The 17157-nt window shown below is 41.1% G+C and overlaps 1 protein-coding gene across 4 annotated transcripts in view; it reads right to left on the bottom strand.

Moving 5' to 3' along the window:
* PTPN4 (protein tyrosine phosphatase non-receptor type 4) overlaps positions 1–16393 on the bottom strand; it is a 197265-nt gene extending 180872 nt beyond the window's left edge. For all 4 annotated transcript variants that reach the window (XM_044936424.1, XM_045164288.1, XM_045164290.1 and 1 more), the window contains exon 1: positions 15947–16393. The gene's annotated coding sequence lies outside the window, so the exon portion shown is untranslated. The remainder of the gene's footprint in view (positions 1–15946) is intronic.
* Positions 16394–17157: the final 764 nt, after the last annotated feature.

Below are 17157 nucleotides of genomic sequence, written 5' to 3'. Positions count from 1 at the left end.
AATCATTTGAAATGGGTGTAGGGAGTTGGCTTAGATGTCTACCAAAGTTCATTCAGGACTTTTTTTTGATAGTAGCTGTTGCTATATAGTTTCTCTTACCTATCTTTCAAATAATTACTACAGTTTCTTTCTTTTAATCCTCCCAAAATATTAAGGTGCATGTAATCTTAAAAAAAAGGTATTTTTTTCAGGAATTCCACGGCGTCCAGTGGTTAGGATTTGGCACTTTCACTGCCAGGACCTGGGTTTGATCCCTGACTGGAGAACTAAGATCCTGCAAGACAAGTGGCACAGCCAAAAAATAAGATATTTTTCTTGATTCTGTTCCCGATTCCTCTATGACCTAAGAGCTCTTCCTTCTTCCCCTCATGACCAAATTTCTTAGTGTCATCTAGTCTACATTCACTGCTATGTCTAGTTTCCTCTATTTACTTTCTCATCACACCCTTCTATTGTAACTCTTCTGCTACAATGAATCTCAAACTTTACTGTACCTTAGAATAACTGTAGCAGCGGCAGCAGCACGGCATTTAAGCAGGTTTCCTGTGTGGTAACCTCCACATTCTTCACCCACCCTTTAAAAACTCTATGCAGTCTGAAAAGAAATCTGCAGAATTGATATTTTTATTCAGTAGCTCACTTGATTCTGATACAGGTGGTCTGCCTGAACACCTGAAAACCAATTAGCTAAGGGCATAATATGCTGTTGTTTAGTCACTAAGTCATGTACAATTATTTTGCAACCCCATGGATTGCAGCACAACAGGCTCTTGTGTCCATGGGATTTCCCAGGCAAGAATACTAGAGTAGATTGCCATTTCCTTCTCCTGATCTTTCCAACCCAGGGATCAAACTTGCATTTCCTGCACTGGGAGGTGGGTTCTTTACCACTGAGTCACCAGGGAAGTCTAGAGTCATAACAACCTTCCCCCAAATTCAAAGCCCTTTGGATCTCATCTCTCTCTCTGTAGCATCTGACACCTTACACTAACTTTTTCTTCCATTACCTTCCCCCACACAACTGGACTCTCCTCTCTTTTCTGAGAGCCCTTATCCTTTACATGATGTTTGAGGGGCCCTCACAGTGGCCTTCGTCCTAACTTTACACACACTTCATAAGTAGTATAAGTCACATCCACTGCTTCAACTACCATCTGTATAACACTAAATTCTCACACTTTGATTTCCCAAGAATTTTCAGGAAGTTGGAGGTTATGCAGTCAGTACAGGAGAAAGAAGATGCTTCAACATCATGCACATTTGAATTCAAAGTATCTGTTATTCACATGGTAATACATCCAAAGTCACATCTTTCTGAATTTCATCATTGTTATCGTATGGGATAACACCTTTAAAACTAGAGATAACACCTTTCTGACAATTTTTGTTTGAATTAAATAAGGGAAATAAAAAGATTAAATGAGAATTTTCCTTCCCTTCCTAGCTCAGACTTGACAGCATGCCCTGTGGACCCCATGCCATGGGCCTGAGGTGGCGGGCAGGAAACAACCAGCCTGGGGCAGAGAAACTGGCACCTACAAGGTGACTGAGCAAATAAGTATATGTACTAAGGATAATGGAGCCAATCTCTCATTGCTGAAGACAAGACTTAAAAATATAGAAAAGGGACAACTGGAAAGAAATCTGGAGTGTTGGACTGGAAATGGATTATCAGCGTGAACTTTTGAATATCAGTTCAGTTCAGTTGCTCAGCCGTGTCCAACTCTTTGTGAGCCCATGGACTGCAGCACGCCAGGCCTCCCTGTCCATCACCAACTCCCGGAGTTTACTCAAACTCATGTCCATTGAGTCAGTGATGCCATCCAACCATCTCATCCTCTGTTGTCCCCTTCTCCAGACTTCAGTCTGTCCCAGCATCAGGGTCTTTTCAAATTAGTCAATTCTTCTTTTAAATATATATACATAGATGACGAAAGAGATTCAAATGTGTATACAAATATGTATATGTATATTCAAATGCATATATATATGTATTTCCTAGCTCTGTCTGCCTTAAATGTGATGATACTCCAGCAGAAATGAGCATATTAAGTACCGAAATTTTGGTTTCTGATACCACCTCCATTAAAAGAAATCAGGATTCCTAGGGAAAATGAATGATTCCAGAGTTGGGTCAGGAAAAGTACAAAGTGAGTCTAAAACTCATTAATGTGCCAGAAAGTAAGGAAATACTCAAAGGATGGGATGTGTCAAAAAGATGGGAGCCATCTTGAAGGGGCTCCCGCTATTCAAATATAAGACAATTTAAGCATCAAAATAAAATCTGAAATTATAATAACTAATAAAATCTACTGAATAGGAATATAAATCCATAGGTATGTTGATGTAAATAAATAAATTCATTTATTTACAAGTGAATGAACAAATACATGAAAGAAAGGAAATTTTCAGTAAAAAAAAAAAATTAATAAATGCAGGTGGCAGCCTTCATAGTAGTGGTTGATCCAAGCAAGTCATCAGTGGACCCAAAGGCTGGTGGGCGGAGATCTCAGGAGGAACAGGACATCAACAAAGTCTTGGAAATCTTCCCACAAAAGGCTTACCAGTTACAAAAGGGAAAATAATGATTGTATAATAAACTCAGCAGAAATGAACTTAACAAGGTGTTCAAGGTTAAAAAGTCAGTGGTGGGACAACACACTGTGCCTCCTAGAGATACACTAAGAAGAACATATCATTTCCATGGTATTCCTTCCCCACACAAGCAACTACTGAAAGAACAGAAGTTAAGGAACATCTCAAAGAACAAAAGAGTCAAGGCCATAAAAAGACAGGGAAATATCAAGGGCCCCAAATATTCAGTGCCGTTCCAAACTAAAGGGCACTAAAGAGACATGACAATTAAACACAGCATATGATCCTGAACTGGACCTTGGACCAGAAGGTAAAGAAAGACACTATTCAGGGAGTTGGAAAACACTGAATGGCCTCTGGGTTATTTTTTAATTTTTTTTTACTGAAGTATAGCTGATTTTCCAGCCACAGGACTGGAAAAGGTCAGTTTTTATTCCAATCCCAAAGTAAGGCAATGCTAAAGAATTTTCAAACTACCGCACAATTGCACACATCTCACACACTAGCAAAGTAATGCTCAAAATTCTCCAAGCTAGGCTTCAACAGTATGTGAACCAAGAACTTCCTGATGTTCAAGCTGGACTTAGAAAAGGCAGAGGAACCAGAGATCAAATTTCCAACATCCGCTGGATCACAGAAAAAGCAAGAGAATGCCAGAAAAACATGTATTTCTGCCTCACTGACTATGCTAAAGCCTTTGTGTGGATCATAAAAAACTGCAGAAAATTCTTAAAGAGGTGGGAATAACAGACCACCTTACCTGCCTCCTGAGAAATCTATATGCAGGTCAAGAAGCAACAGTTAGAACTGGACATGGAACAATGGACTGGTTCCAAATTGGGAAAGGAGTACATCAAGGCTATATACTGTCACCCTGCTTATTTAACTTATATGCAGAGTACATCATGAGAAATGCCGGGCTGGATGAAGCATAAGGTGGAATCAAGACTGCCAGGAGAAATATCAATAACCTCAGATATGCAGATGACATCACCCTGATGGCAGAAAGCAAAGAGAAACTAAAGAGCCTCTTGATGAAAGTGAAAGAGGAGAGTGAAAAAGCTGGCTTAAAACTCAACATTCAAAAAACGAAGATCATGGCATCCAGTTCCATCACTTCATGGAAAACAGATGGGGAAACAGTGGAAACAGCGACAGCCTTTATTTTCTTGGGATCCAAAATCACTGCAGATGGTGACTGCAGACATGAAATTAAAAGACACTGCTCCTTGCAAGAAAAGCTATAACAAACCTAGACAGCATATTAAAAAGCAGAGACATTACTTTGCCAACTCAGGTCCATATAGTCAAGGCTATGGTTTTTCCAGTAGTATGTATGGATGTGAGAGTTGGACCATCAAGAAAGCTAAGCACCGAAGAATTGATGCTTTTGAGCTGTGGTGTTGGAGAAGACCCTTGAGAGTCCCTCGGACTGCAAGGAGATCAAACCAGTCAATCCTAAAGGAAATCAGTCCCGAATATTCACTGAAAGAACTGCTGCTAAAGCTGAAGCTCCAATACTTTGGCCACCTGATGAGAAGAACTGACTCACCAGAAAAGACCCTGATGCTGGGACAGACTGAAGTCTGGAGAAGGGGACGACAGAGGATGAGATGGGTGGATGGCATCACCAACTCGAGGGACGTAAGTTTGAGCAAGTTCAGGGAGTTGATGATGGACAGGGAAGCCTGGCGTGCTGCAGTCCATGGGGTCCCAAAGAGTCAGACACAACTGAGCAACTAAACTGAACTGACAACTGATTTACAATGTAGTATAAGTTTCAAGTGTACGATACAGTGATTCAGTTTTATATATGTGTGTATGTGTGTGTGTTAGTCGCTCAGTTGCGTCCAACTCTTTGTGACCCCATGAATGGTAGCTTGCTAAAGCTCCTCTGTCCATAGAATTCTCCAGGCAAGAATACTGAAGTGGGTAGCCATTTCCTTCTTCAGGGGATCTTCCCGACCCAGGGATCAAACCCAGGTCTCCTGCATTGCAAGACGATTCTTTACTCTCTGAGCTACCAGGGAAGTCCCTTTATTCTTTTTCAGATTCTTTTCGCTTACAGATTATTACATAATATTGAGTATAGTTCCCTGTGCTATACAGTAGGTCCATGTTAGTTACCTACTTTATACACAGTAGTTTATACAAAGGGGTTTTTCTGGTGGCTCAATCAGTAAAGAACTGACTGCAAAGCAGGAGACCCAAGTTCAATCCCTGGGTGGGGAAGATTCCCTGGAGAAGGGAATGGCAACTCACTCCACCAGAGTTTCAGAGAATAGCAAGGAGAGATAGGACCTTTTTAAATGAACAATGCAAAGTTATAGAGGAAAATAAGAGAATGGGAAAGACTATCAAGATTTCTTCAAGAAAACTGGAGATATCAAATGACCATTTCATGTAAACACGGGCACAATAAATGACAGAAACGGTAAGGACCTAACTGAAGTAGAAGAAATTAAGAAGAGGTGGCAATAATACAAAGAAGAACTATACAAAAAGGTGTTAACGACCTGGATAACCACAACGGTGTGGTCACTCATCTAGGGCCAGACATCCTTGAGTGTGAAGTCAAGTAGGCCTTAGGAAACATTACTATGAACAAAGATAGTGGAGGTGATGGAATTCTAGCTGAGCCATTTAAAATCCTAAAAGATGCTGCTGCTAAAGTGCTACATTCAATACATCAACAAATTTGGAAAATGCAACAGCGGCCACAGGACTGAAAAAGGTCAGTTTTCATTCCAATCTCAAAGAAGGGCAATGCCAAAGAATGTTCAAACTACTGTACAATTGCACTCATTTCACATGGTAGCAAGGTTGTGCTCAAAATCCTTCAAGCTGGCATCAGCAATACGTGAACCGAGAACTTCCAGATATACAAGCTGGGTATACAAGCTGGATTTTGAACAGGCAGAGGAACCAGAGATCAAATTGCCAACATTCACTGGATTATGAAGAAAGGTAATTTGGGAAAAACATCTACTTCTGCTTCACTGACTGCTAAAGCCTTTGACTGTGTGGATTACAACAAACTGTGGAAATTTTTTAGAGAGATGGGAATACCAGACCAGCTTACCTGTCTCCTAAGAAAATCTGTATGTGGATAAAGAAGCAACAGACACAGAATAACTGACTGGTTCAAAATTGGGAAAGGAGTATGACAAGGCTGTATATTGTCACTCTGCTTATGTAACTTCTATGCAGAGTCTATCATGCGAAATGCCAGGCAAGATGAACCACAAGTGGGAATCAAGATTACCAGAAGAAATATTAATAATCTCAGATATGCAGATGATACCACTAAATAGCCTCTTGATGAAGGCAAAATAGGAGAGGTGAAAAAGATGGCATGAAACTCAGCATTAAAAAAACTAAGATCATGTCATCCAGTCCCACTGCTTCATGGCCTACAGAATGGGAAAAAGTGGAAGCAGTGATAGATTTTATTTTCGTGGCCTCCAAAATCACTGCTGACAGTGACCCTAGCCATGAAATTCAAAGACGCTTGCTCCTTGAAAAGAAACCTATTACAAACCTTGCTGCTGTTCAGTCTCTAAGTCATGTCCAGCACTTTGTGACCCCATGGACTGCAGAACGCCAGGCCTCCCTGTCCTTCACTAACTCCTGGAGTTTGCTCAAACTCATGCCCATTGAGTCAGTGATGCCATCCAACCATCTCATCCTCTGTCACCCCTTTCTCCTCCTGCCCTCAATCTTTCCCAGCTCAGGGTCTTTTCCAATGAGTCAGCTCTTCACATCAGATGACCTAGATGCAAAACCTAGACAGCGTATTAAAAAGCAAAGACATCACTTTCCCAACAAAGGTCCATATAGTCAAAGCTATAGTTTTTCCAGTAGTCATGTACGGCTGTGAGAATTGGACCGTAAAGCACAGAAGAGTTGATGCTTTAGAACTGTGGTGCTGGAGAAGACTCCTGAGAATCCCTTGGACTGCAAGGAGATCAAACCAGTCAATCCTAAAGGAAATCAACTCTGAATATTCACTGGAAGGACTGATGCTAAAGCTGAAGCTCCAATACTTTTGGCCACCTGATGAGATGAGCTAACTCACTGGAAAAGACCCTGATGCTGGGAAAGACTGAAGGGAAAGGAGAAGAGGGAGGCAGAAGATGAGATGGTTAGATGGCATCACCGTCTCAACAGACATGAATTTAAGCAAAATCCAGGAGATAGTAAAGGACAGAGGAGCTTGGTGTGCTACAGTCCATGAGGTCACAAAGGACACAACTTAAGACTGAACAACAAGTGCTACAGTGTGTAACTTCTAATTTATCCCTCTCCCTGCCTCCTTTTCCCTTTTGATAACACTAACCACATATAAGTGATACTGAATGATATTTGTCTTTCTTGGTCTGGCTTACTTTACTTAGTATGACCATCTCTAGGTCCATCCATATTGCTACCAATGGCATTAATTTATTTCTTTTCTATGGCTGAGTAATATCCTATCATATATATGTACCACATCTTCTTTTTCCATTCATCAGTCAATGGACATTTAGGCTGCTTCCATGGCCAGGCTATGGTAAATAGTGCTGCAATGAACATTGAAGTGCATGTATCTTTTTGAATTACGGTTTTCTCCACAATATATGCCCAGGAGTTGGATTGCTGGATCATATGGTAGCTCTATTTTCAGTCCTTTAAGGAACCTCCATACTGTTCTCCATAGTGGCTGTACCAATTTACATTTTCACAATGTAGCAGGGATCCTTTTTGTCCACATTCTCTCCAGCATTTATTATTTATGGACCTTTTGATGATGGCCATTCTGACTGGTGAAAGGTAATATCTCATTGTATTCAGTTGTTTTGATTCACATTACCTAATAACTAGTAATGCTGAGCATCTTTTCACGTGCCTGTCAGTCATATCTATGTCTTCTTTGAAGAAGATCTATGCAGGTCTTTTGCCCAATTTTTGATTGGGCTTTTTTTAAAATATTGAGTTATAGGCATCTGGGATTTTGAAGGTACTGCTGTGTCAATGCTGATCTCCTGATTTGGGAGTTTTGTAAGAGACTGCCCATGTTCTGGTAAAAACACACTAGATTATTCAGGAATGATAGGCATCACGTCTGCAACTTGCTCTGAGATGGTTCAGGAAAGTCTATTTAGATGAGAAATGGTACATTCCTCTGGAATGGTTATAAGTAGAGATGAAAATGAGGAACCAAAAATAAGATGATTAGGTAGTTTCACTGAAATTTGAGAATTCAGTAACAGAGAAAGAAAGGGTTGACGACAATCTCAAGGTTCCTTCTCTGGGCACCTGAAAGGGAAGGCTTCACTGCAACCCCTAGAGTGAGCCAAGTACAAGATGTGCGGGTTTATATTCTGTTTACACACAATATATATGTAATACTGTGTCCAAAACTGGTTGAGGTTCATGTGGAGAGATGAGAGCTTATGGGTCATCTCTGTACCTTCCCCTCAATCTTGCTGTGAAACTAAAAGTGCTATGAACAGTCAAGTCTTACAAAAAGTATTTTTTTAAGAGGCAAGAATAGTTCAAGGAAAAGGAAGTTGGTTGAAGGGGATTCTGGAGCTCTTTGTGCTATTTTTCCAATTTTTCTGTATGTTTGAAATTATTTCAAAATAAATTAATTTTAAACATTCAGTGAGAACTCATGACAAACGTTGGTGCCTAGCAAAACACCTGGTTCACTATAGGCACTCAATAAAAATTATTTGGCCTTCCCTTTCCAGTTGCCCAAAGAGAAGTCTTAGCAGCAGCACCAACTCTTCCTCTTCCACTACAACCAAATGGACTCTCAGTTCTCAGGAAACTGCCTCATCAGTTTTCAGTTCCAGGCTGACACCCTCATCTTTATTTTCTCATTTCTGGCTCTTACCACCTCTCACCTGGGCTACTGCAAGAGCATCCTAACCGGTTTCCCTGCTCCTTCTAACCTTATCTTTGCACCATCCTTATATCTTTGCATCATTATTTAGAAGTCAAGGTTTATCTTTCCTTATTTAAATATCTGTAACTGCTCCCAATGTAAACGCTGATTTCCCAACAGGCAGACAAAAGACTCCTGTAGGGCACTAGCAATGCAGAAGCACCAAAAAGATATTTCAGATACACACATAAAATAATCAACTAGTAATCCCTGGGGGGAGGAGGAGGAGAGAGGAGAGAAAAGATGAGGACTTTGACAGGACTTCTTTCATTTTTATATTAAGGTTTGGTGTTGGTTTTATTTTTGATTACATACACTGAGAATGCCAGGAGAAGTGTGGGTACCATAAATTTTCCAATACTAACAGTGCTTTTCCCAATGCTTTTCACAACTTGCACCAAAGAAAATAATTTTTAGCTCTCTGGGACAAGCCAAGGAGATTATTCTAGGTCAAAAGAAACCACCCTGGTGGGTCCAATGTACTTTGGTCACATACACTGACAGCTATCTTATTCTCTGGCACAATAGTAAGCCATTCAGGGCACCCCAGTTGGGAAGCTCCATTCTAAAGGTCTTAATATGATTGCACTCACAGCCCAAACAAGGACCCTCACAAGGTTTTATCTCCTACCACAGTCAACAAACATATATAAGCACATGGATTCACACATAAAATCAGACACCAATGCCCATCTCATAGACCACTTCTCTAAACGCATGGATCCTCTCATTCTTGCCTTTTTGTACATGCTGTTCTCTCTACCCAGAGATCAACCCCTACTCATCCTTCAAGATGCTGCTCAAATGCCACTCTCCTTTCCACAGATCTTATTACACTTGTCACTCTGAATTGTAATTGTTGACATACGTTACCACCCTAGAATTTGAGCTCAAGGACAAAAATCATGTCTTATTTACTGGTATACCAGTGATCTCTATAACAGACATTCAAATGTCTGTTTAATTACACACAAATAAATGTTCACTATATCATTTCCCAATAAGCCAAAATTTTCAAATTACATTAACTAAAAAACAAAGTATAATTTTATAATAAAATTAGTATTTTTCCCAAAACAAGAACACCCATTGTTCTATAAGAGATTTGGCAGAGAGAGGTACTCAAACCATTATCCTAGTCCTAGAGTTTTAAGTTTTAGACTGAGGAAACAAACCTACAAACAAGTTATAAGCACAAAAATCTTCACTGCAGATTTTAACAGTGGAAACTTTAGGAACAACCAAAATATTCAACAAAAGGTAAAAGACTAAATCACCTGATTGATAAATCACCTGAATGTCTAAGCAATTGTTTATATTCATGAAGATGGGAATGGGAAAACGGGAAATAATGTTACCATTTACTGATCATCTCTTCTATTTAAAGAATAATGCTGGATGCTTTATATATATTATCCTAATCCTCCCAACAATTCAAGGGCAAGTACCATTATCCTAAATTCACAGACAAGAAAGTAAGCACAGAGGTTACATAGTTTTTCCAAGGTTTATGAGACCAGATTCCTACCCATATCTCCCTCACTCCAAAGTCTGTCACCTTTTCCCTGTATTGTTCTTCCTCTACAACATTCCAATGCAACGTTTCCAGTATATTAAACTCCAAAACTGTTATCTCTACAACTGTATAAAAAATACAATAAGACAATGGCCTGGAAGGAAACAAAAATATCTTTTCGAGTAGTGATTATGGGTGAATGTTGTTATAGTATTTATAATTTTTTTATTAGCAACTTTTTAAAAGCAGAATTGCTGAGAAATGGTCTAAACTCATTAAGCAATACAGACAAAACAACCCCTATTTTTTATTTTTTAACATGTTTATTAAGGACACACAGTAGGTAACATATAAAAACTTAAGAAGGAAGAACTCTAGGGGCCTCCTTGGAGGCTCAGTGGTAAAGAATCTGCCTGCCAATGTAGGAAACACGCGTTTGATCCCTGATCCAGGAAGATCCCACATGCCACAGAGCAACTAAGCCCATGTACCACAACTATTGAGCCTGTGCTCTAAAGCCTGGGAGCCACAACTACCGAGCCCATGTGCCACAACTACTGAAGCCACTGCAGCCTAGAGTCATGCTCCACAACAAGAAACCACGAGAAGCTCCACAACAAGAAACCACAATAAGAAGCCCGAGCACCGCAACTAGAGGAAAGGCCCCACAGCAACCAAAGACCCAGCACAGCAAAAATTTATATAAATAAAACTTTTTTTTTTTTAAAAGAGAAGGAAGAACTCAAGAAACTATATATAAATAATCATATAGTAAAACCAGGCTACTCATTACTAGGATTAAGCACCATTCTTAAAAGGTGAATTCTGTGAAAGACTTGTGGACTAGAGATGTGCATGTGTGCTAATAAGTCACTTCAGTAGTGTCCAACTCTGTGCGACTCTATGGACTGTAGCTTGCCAGGCTCTTCTGTCCATGGGGATTCTCCAAGCAAGAATACTGGAGTGGGTTGCCACGCCCACCTCGAGGGGATCTTCCCAACCCAGGGATCAAACCTGCATCTCTTATGTCTCCTGCATTAGCAGGCAGGTTCTTTACCACTAATGCCACCTGGGAAGTCCCGTGGACTGGAGACAGGAATGTTTAAACTGAAGAAACGAGGGCAGGGGGAGGAAAAAAGAACACTTTCTTTTTAAGCAAAAATGAGAAACAGGGTTAGTGAGATGAAGTTGGCAGGAAACCTGTAAGGCCAAGCAAATTAATTCCAAAGTTTGGAATTAACCTGATAAGCAACAAGAACTGTAATATATTCTCAAATGGTAAGTGGCATTGGGCTTCCCTCGTAGCTCAGTTGGTAAAGAATCTGCCTGCAATGCAGGAAACCTGGGTTCGATCCCTAGGTTGGGAAGACCCCCTGGAGAAGGAAATGGCAACCACTCCAGTATTCTTGTCTGAAGAATCCCATGGACAGAGGAGCCTGGCAGGCTAAAGTCCATGGGGTCCCAAGAGTCCATGAGTTGGACACAACTTAGCAACTAAACCACCACCAAGTGGCATGCCGAAAATAAGATCTTTAAAGATTCAAAATTTGTTTCAAAGTAAAGTACTGTCTTTGGTTACACAGTGTTTTCACCGAACAACTGAGGGTAAAATAATCCATTATCCTTTATGTGCTTTAAACATAACTCTTTTCCCAAAGAGAAAGTGACTAAACAAACAAGTTTTTATATAAGGAGTATATGGGGAAGGGATTCATTCAGATATAATACTTGCAAATATGAAATGCTATAGTGTATTTTAATAAGAATCAAAGAACTTTAGAGCAAGAAGGGATACTAGAGATAATCTTTTAGTGATAACATCTTCATTTTTCACAAGGGATTAAATTGAGGCTCATGAACTAAGTAACTTAACTAACATCATATATAAGCTAGTGGCAGATTCAATATCAAAACTCAGATTTTCGGGTATTCCCTGGCGGTCCAGTGGTTAGGAGCTTCCCTGATAGCTCAGATGGTAAAGAATCTGCCTGCAATGTATGAGACCCTGGTTCAATTCCTGGGTCAGGAAGAGCCCCTGGAGAAGGGATAGGCTACCCACTCCAGTATTCTTGGGCTTCCCTTGTGACTAATCCAGTAAAGAATCCGCCTGCAATGCAGCAGACCTGGGTTCAATCCCTGGGTTGGGAAGATCCCCTGGAGAAAGGAATGGGCTACCCACTCCAGTGGATATTCTCTATTCTGGCCTAGAGAATTCCCGGGAATGTATAGTCCATGGGGTCCCAATAAGTCAGACACGACTGAGCGACTTTCACTTTCATTTTCCAGTGGTTAGGACTCTGGGCTTTCACTGCAGGAGGCAAGGGTTCAATCCCTGGTAGGGGAACTAATATCCTGCAAGACGAACAGTGAGGCTTGGCAAAGAAAAAAAAAAAAAAGAAAAGAACACCCAAACCCAAAACAAACAAAACTTCAGATTTTCTAGGTAGCAAGATCTAAAGTTGTCCTGCCCAATACTATAGTTACTAGTGAAATCTGATTATTTATATTTAAGCTGATTAAAATTAAATACAATTTAAAATTTAGGTCCTCGGGCACAACAATCACATTTTAAGTGTTCGATCTGTGCCACACACGGCTAATGGCTACCACATCTGACAGTGCAGAATAAGAATTCTGCCACCACTGCAAAAAGTTTAACTGAACAACATGATCTAAAGAATAAGCTTCAGAATCAGATAAACCCAGTGAAATTCTACTTACTAGCAGTATGATCCTTGACAAGTTATTCATGCTCCCATTTGGAAGAGGGGAGGAGAAGTAGAGGATTAATAATTCCTACCTCCCAAAGTATACTTGATGCTTATGTGGGATAGCATGAAAAGCCCCTTTACATTGTCTGGCATGTAACAGACAATAAACACGTCCATTCTGGATCCTTTTTCCCTTTATATTCCTCTATAAAAACCTCCTTCTTAAGAGATACAATAACTCACAATAATGCAATAACTCACCCAAATTAATATCTTTCGCACAAGATAATCCACAGTGCCTAATTTTCATTCTGTTCCCCTCAATTCCTTCAAATACTTGCACCTCTCTTCCAGTGTTTCTGCTTAGGAAGAATGAAGAATGAACGTGGGGGAAATCACCTCTAATGAAATGGAGGAGAATGAAATAAATTTCCCCTCTAGTTTCCCATTCCATTTTAAATACGACTGTACTGACCACGCAAAGAAAAAGAAATAAATTATATTCCTCCTAGGTACCATACTTCCACATTAAGAGAAGATTCTACAATACTTGTTCACTATACTCCTTCTCACCATCTGTGCTAATCGAATATTAAATGAAGAAATAACACCTTCCTCCTACAGTACTTCTCTGGCAAACAATAAAAAGATTTCCAGAATACTAAGCCAATCTTCAAAGCTTCACAGCTTAACGTAGTAAACTAATTTGACAAATCTAGACTACTGAATATAAAAAACTTCATAACATGCATGTTATTACCCAGAAAAACAACCAAATTCAACTCAACTTGGAACCAGTGAATTTCTGCCAATACTAAATTTTATTTAGAAGCAACAAATCATACTTAGCCACATTAAGTCACACAGACTTGCCATTTCTAGTGAGGTCTCCAACTTGACATTTTTAATAACTAACAATTAAAGGACAGCTTTAAAACATGTTTTTAAACATCCACCAAACAAGGTTTCTACATATTTTTAAAGCTTCCTTGTTGTTTAAAACTGACCATATTAATCCAGGGAAGGGGGGAGGAGAGGAGGGAGTCCTCTCAGTAACAGTAAGAATGTCTCCTTGAAATTATCTGTCATTCTTACTTCATTCCTTAAAGATAATTTACTTAAAAAACATGACCACTCACCCTTAAAGAGCTCAGAATAAATCATAATACTAAATAGATAACATTGCACACTATACTATCACACCATTTAAATTATGTTTGGTAGACGAAATTAAAATATTAGTATCTCAAATATACAAATCAGAGTTTAATAAGTCTACGGGAGTCACATAAGTTAAAAAAAAAAAAGGCACTGTAAACAGTTTTCATTACTATCCCACATGAAGTATTTTATATTAATAAAGTTAGGCTTCTATGCCTGAACTGATGAAATCTAATCGTGAGTCTATAATGTTTTAAGTCCTTCTGTAATAATGAAGTGTACAATGGTCACAGTAAGAATAGTTCAAATGAATTTTCCTGAGGCTGCATTCTAAGTACATCTGACCCAGAAAGTATTTTTAGCAAGTGTGTTCAATCAATGCTGGTTTATGCCTAGTCTAAATTAGAAATTGGATGCCACAAATTTAAAGTAACGAAGTTACTAGGGATATTTTTAAAGATATTCAATTAGAAAATCAGAAAAAACCACAAAGTTTAAACAATTCAATACCCACAGCCTATAATCTAAACAGGTTCTAGGAAAACAGGCAATAAGAAAGCCACATCTTCATCCATAACTACTTTTGAGGAACCTATGATTTTCTAATTTTAACCTACTCAATTAATAAAACTGCAAAACAGTGATGGCTCCCTGTTTTCAAAATCTCTTGCCAAATGTTTAAAATAGGCTAAGTCACAAACACTTCCATATACAAAAATAAGGTCATGAGTCTCTTCTTAAAAACTACTCAAGATCATGATATTGTGCGACCATGCACATGTTTCAAAGAAAAGAGGTGACAAAGATATGTGTGCCATTAAAAAAAAGGAGAGAGAGAAAGACATAAAAATAGCTTCTGTGGTAACTGGAGCATAAATTTATTCTGACAAAAAATGGTGGGATCCACAAAATGATTGCGTTCTTCTGCTATGAGTTAGTAAAGAAGCTCTGTAGAGAAAAACTTTTGCTTACAAAAAGCCTTTAAAAAAAAAAAAACTATAGGTTGAATTTCTCAAATTCAAGATTTAACTGATGTACTATCTAGCTCTATTCCATTAAGCACATTTTGGGCTCTGAACAATCATTTATTTTAAGGTCATTCTCCTTCCCCTTAAAAATGTATTTTTTTTCCCTCTGGCAACAAAGATTAAGGTTCAAAAATCAGGATAAAAAAATATCCTGGCCTAACTGTTCCACAGTCTTCTCTTTACTCAAACCATTCTTTACAAGTCGGATACTTTGGCGTTTTGATTTTTTTCTCCATAAACATGGTTTAAACTGTAATGTTTCAACTGGGCCCAAGATTTGGTTACATAAACCGAATATTACTCCAATCTCTGATTCTAACAGCAGTTGGTACATTGCAGATACACAGACTGTCCTAGAAAAAGCGCCTGAAAAACCCTACCCATACACATCGTCCTCCGCTGTGGCTCACTGTATAATGCCTTCCAGGCATAAAGTCTCCCATTCTAAGTTTCCCAGAACCAACCGTGCGTATATATGTGCCACTGTAAACTACTCCATGTTGAGGAAACCCTGGGAAGCGCATCCGTACGTCTATTTTGCTACACCTCAACTTTTTCTTTTGGCTCAACTACAGGTTCCTAAACACAAACATGCAAAGGCAGAATCATAAAAGGCTTAAAACTTCAAGGGTAGAACAGTATGCCCAAGCAGCAAGTAGGAAGCTCTCAAAGGAGCCAATTTTTTTTTTAAAGGAATCCTATCAGCAGTGGAAAACTCTGAATATTCTAAAACCTCACCTAGAGTTTAGGGGCCGTGGAACATTCCGTCTCCGCACCTATTCCATCCCTTCTCCCCTGACTCCCCCAGAACAGAGATTCCAACTAAAACATCAGGAGGCTGAGAGCAGGGGTCCCACGAAGAAAGGGAGTAGGCAAAAAGCATCCTTTCCCCCTGACTTGAAATCAGCCTCACGCCTTCGGCCGGCCCCACCTGGCGGGCCGCAGGTAGCAGCCTCGCGTGCCACGCAGGGCCGAGAGGCGGCCGGGACCCGGAGCCTCTTACCTTCGTGTCCCAGCCGCGTCCTCCGGGCTGGAGAAGAAAAGCCTGGAGGCCCGGCCGCGCCGCCCCTGGGGCTCCGTCAGCGTCCGCCCAGCAGCCGGCGCCGCAGCGGCCGCGCTACGGCCCCGAGCCGCCGGCACCACCTCATACTGCGGGGCTGCCGCGCGCTCCCGCACCTCCCTGCGGGGATGAGCTAATCCAGCCCCGCAGCGGTGTCGCGGGGGTGGGGGCCCCGGAGGGGGCCCAGAATCCAGCCCCGGGGACCCCGGAGTCCTGAGAGAACAATGTGGGGCCGCGAGGAGGAGGAGCGGAACGGCGCGGCGAGAGCGAACGGGCGACAATCCTAAGCAGCGTTTGTGTGTGAAAGTGCAATGGGCGCTCAGTCCCTCCCGCCGCCGCCGCCTCCTCCTCTTCTTCCTCCTCCTCCTACTCCGTCTCCTCCTCCTCCCTCAAGCACACCCCGTCTCCCAGGCCACAGCATAGCAACCGAACATGGCGGCTGCGCAGACGCCGCCAGTGAGCCGCCCGGAGCTGGGGCCGCGGCCACGGGAGGCGATCTCGCGAGAGGTGAGGCCGAGCCCCCTCCCCGCCGGCGCGGGCTGGAAGCGGCCCCACCAGCCGGAGCGCGGGGGACGCGCAGGTGCGAAGGAGGAGGGACCTGGGCGGGTGGGAGGGGCTAGGAGGGGCGGGGCGCTGTGGCTCCGCGGCGATTGGTTACTGAAACTGGGACCGTCCCCCCCGCTGGACCTAGAGACTTGAGGGACCCCAGAGAGGGGGGAAAAAACCTCAGTTTAAAGTGGAAAACCGGACCTTTTGGCCCCAGGTTGTCCCAACTTCAGTGCTGAAAAAAGGACACAGGTTTTACGGTGCAGATTTGAATGACTTCCTCTCCTAAATATAGACCCTGAAACAAAGAACAAATAACGTTCATTTATAGCGTTTGAGTGCCTCTATGTGCCAGGAACGGTGTGCTGTTAAATATGAAATTAATTCATGCTAACCAAGTGTATGAATCGGTTATTACCAGGCTGGGGTTTTTAGCCAGGTGTTCTAAAATCTTTTTGATGATACAAACTTACTGGCGTTGAGACAAATACCTGTGGGCTGGATAATAGTGGAAATGCTGGCGGGAGGAATTTTTGCATTCATTTTTGTCAGAGTCCTCTTCTGTCATCAGACACCTTCTTGCTCTTCCTTGCTCTTAGCTTCAGGAC

Source organism: Bubalus bubalis, chromosome 2 (genome assembly GCF_019923935.1).
Source record: "Bubalus bubalis isolate 160015118507 breed Murrah chromosome 2, NDDB_SH_1, whole genome shotgun sequence".
NCBI classification, from domain to species: Eukaryota; Metazoa; Chordata; class Mammalia; order Artiodactyla; family Bovidae; genus Bubalus; species Bubalus bubalis.
This window is presented reverse-complemented; position numbering and strand designations above follow the sequence as displayed.